Below are 4,052 nucleotides of genomic sequence, written 5' to 3' on the forward strand. Positions count from 1 at the left end.
AGTTAACTAGTATTCTCAATCATTCATCCCTTTCTCTGGTAAACTCTGGAACTCCCTGCCTGCTTCCGTATTTCCACCTTCCTATGACTTGAATTCCTTCAAGAGGGAGGTTTCAAGACACTTATTCATCATTTTTTGACCACTGCTTTGACCCCTGTATGGGACTGGCATTTCAGTGGGCATTTTTTTTATTACATTTTTGTTGCCCTTGGCCAGTGTCCTTCCTACATAAAAAAAAAAAAAAAATAGTAGTAGTAGTAGCAGTAGTAGTAGTAGTAGTAGTAGTAGTAGTAATGCTATTTTTCATATATTTAGTAATTTTTTTTTTTCATATTATTATTTATATTTATATTTTTTGTTTTGTTTTGACATTCATACGAATGCTATAAAGGTGAAGCATAGAAATTTATTTGATTAATTAATTAATTTATATATCTATTTATTTTGATTTTTTAAATTAATTAATTTATTTATTTTTATTATTATTATTTTTTTTTTTTTATGTCTCTATGATAAGCAAAGCATTATAGAATTTATGAAAGCACATATCCTCTAGAGTCTTGCCCTACAAAAGATTCTGTAAAGTAAAAAATAAAGGGAATAAGTGTCAGTGACGTTTGATGAATAGAGGAAGGCGTGGCAGAAATTACCATAAAACGTATATAAATGAAAATTTATCTTCCTCGTATTTTCCAACTTGCGTTTGCTTCTTGAAAATTTAACTGGGTGGGTCATATAGCAGACATATTGTTCTTTCCTCCATTGTAGTTTGTTTCCAGCAAGCCCCCTAAATAAAGTTTCTGTTTTTTTTTTTTTTTTTTTTTTTTTTAAAGAAATGAGGAATTACATTCTAACGCTGATCACTGAGCGGAGCGTAGACGAGCTGCTATCCTCAAGGACGTTACCTCTCTCTCTCTCTCTCTCTCTCTAAATAAGACTTTAAATAAAAAGAATATATATATATATATATATATATATATATATATATATATATATATATATATATATATATATATATATATATATATATATATATATATATATATATATATATATATATATATATATATATTAAAAGACAATGAATATCCTCTGGGGAAGGGGTGACAATCCTTATTTAACCCTTAATTTCAGTTGAATTTTGACAAGTCTACGTTAAAATGTTTCCATTTTTCTGCAGTGATAAAGAAACGTAGAGGGGTAGCTAATATATTTAATTGTTAATTGTATCTTTTTTTCTTTCTTTTTTTCATTTATTCTTTTATTAATTTTTCTTTTCATTGCTTAATTATGCATTATGCCGACACTGCAGGTTACAATTGCAGATATTGCAAGTATTTTTGACACAATACAAGTACATCCAGCTAAACTATTGCTACAGTATAGAGAGAGTATTTCGATTACATACCTTATTCTTCATCTTCTTTTCTTCTTTTTTTTTTTTTAATAAATATAATAATAAATAAATAAGTAAATAGGTATTGTCAAATGAAATCGTCGAGATTACGCAGGGGTTTCGGGCAATACTTGGATGGGTGACTACACAAGCCTCATCTGTCTGAAAAAAAAAAAATAAATAAAAAAAATAAGAATAAGAATAGGGAGAATGAACGAAAATTTTAAGTAATAAAGATAACAGTAAGAATTATTATAACAAGAATAAGAAAAATTACAATAAAGGAATATAAAAAAAAAGAAAGAAAGCATCCCATGTCTTTCTTCCTAATTGTCATAGAAGGGTGAATTCTTTTGTATATTTTCCAACATTTCCAATACAACGATATGAATGGGGGAAGAAAGAATAAGAATAATAGAAAGAAGGCCTCCCAACACCTAGTTCTCCGGTCTTGGCCAATTAGCTAACGGCGGGATCAGCGCAGTTAAGCAGGGGGTCCGGGAAGAACTTGGATGGGTGACCACAAAAGCCTCATCTCTCTGAGAATAGAAAAAAATAGCAATAAGAATGAGGAGAATGAACGAAAAACGAAAATAATAAAATAACAATAACAACTATAATAAAAAAAAGAAGATTAAGAATAAAAAGAACAAAAATAAGGGAAAAAAGTAATAATATATCTCTCTTGCTAATTGTCGTAGAATTATGAATGAAGGGTTAATTTTAGTGCATATTTTCCAACATTTTCAGCACAACAATGCAACAACAATACAGGAAAGAATAAGAATAAGAGAAATAAGCCCTCCCAACACCTTGTTCTCCGCTCTTGACCAATCAGCTGACGGCGGGATCAGCAAGGTTAAGCAGGGGGTCCGGGCAGAACTTGGATGGGTGACCGCACAAGCCTCATCTCTCTAAAAGTAGGATAAATAAGAATAAGATAAGGAAGAATAATAAAAAAAAATGAAAATAATAAAGATAACAATATTAATTATGACAAGAATAAGAAAAAAATAGAATAAAAAGAATGAAAAAAATAAGAATATCACAACTTTCTTGCTAATTGTCTTAGAATTTTAAATGACATGTCAGTTCTGCTGTATATTTTCCAAGATTTGTTATGAATGAGGGAAGAAAGAATAAGAATAAGAATAAGAATAAGAACAAAATGAATTAGACTAACAATAATGATCACATCTTTCATGCGGTGACTGCGTGGGCGATGAGCCTCACTGGACGTTTCTGACCAATCACAAGGCAGGGTTGGAGTCGTCGGGCCCACCCGATTCATATATAAAGGGATTTTGTGGGAAGCGCGGGCAGACTCAGCTGAGTGTTCGTTGTGAGTTGTTGTTACCACAACTATGGCACGTACCAAGCAAACGGCTCGCAAGTCCACTGGTGGCAAGGCGCCCCGCAAGCAGCTTGCTACAAAGGCAGCTCGCAAGTCTGCTCCAGCCACTGGAGGTGTCAAGAAACCCCACCGTTACAGGCCTGGAACCGTTGCTCTCCGTGAGATCCGCCGTTATCAGAAGAGCACTGAGCTGCTTATCAGGAAACTGCCTTTCCAGCGCCTGGTGCGTGAAATTGCTCAGGATTTCAAGACTGACCTCCGCTTCCAGTCCTCTGCTGTCATGGCTCTCCAGGAAGCTTCCGAGGCTTACCTCGTGGGTCTGTTTGAGGATACCAACCTGTGCGCCATCCATGCCAAGCGCGTGACTATCATGCCAAAGGACATCCAACTGGCTCGTCGCATCCGTGGCGAGCGTGCCTAAGAAGTCATCCACGAATGATCTTCATAACAGCAATATCTAGGCCCTTTTTAGGGCCAAACATCTCTTTCATTAAAGAATTTTCATAGACAATCTGTTTGGTTTTGTGGAAGAAAATATTTATTTTCCATCTTTCAGTATCAGGTATCGACTTTCAACTCAATATCCTTCCCCCCTTTTTTTTTTTTTATATTATTATTATTATTCCCTCTTCCATGGCCATATCTCTTTCACTTGGGAGAATTTTTATCTTTCTTTATCTCTATTTTTTTTTTATCTTTTCTTTATCTCCACAGAATAATAATCACGATAATAATAAGCATAATAATAATAATAATAATAATAATAATAATAATAATAATAATAATAATAATAATGATACAATAATTATTATAATAATAATCATAATAAAAACAACAATATTAATATTATTAATAATGATAATAATAATAATAATAATAATAATAATAATAATAATAATAATAATAATAATAAAAATAATAATAATAATAATATTAATAATAATAACAATAATTATAATAATAATGCATTTGTCTATATCGTATCTTTTTTCCTTTTCAAGTGTGGCTCCAATGGAGCCGGGTATTATTTTATACTGGCAGCAGTATACTGGCCGCCTGTTTACTTGGAGGAGGTATACTTGGTAACAGCCTTGGTGCCTTCAGAAACAGCGTGTTTTGCCAGTTCACCAGGCAGAAGAAGACGGACAGCGGTCTGGATTTCCCGGCTGGTGATGGTGGAGCGCTTGTTATAGTGTGCCAGGCGGGATGCCTCGGCAGCGATGCGCTCGAAAATGTCATTCACGAACGAGTTCATGATTGACATGGCCTTGGAGGACACGCCAGTGTCTGGGTGGACTTGCT

This window comes from Scylla paramamosain, unplaced genomic scaffold, assembly GCF_035594125.1.
Source record: "Scylla paramamosain isolate STU-SP2022 unplaced genomic scaffold, ASM3559412v1 Contig120, whole genome shotgun sequence".
In the NCBI taxonomy this organism is placed as follows: Eukaryota; Metazoa; Arthropoda; class Malacostraca; order Decapoda; family Portunidae; genus Scylla; species Scylla paramamosain.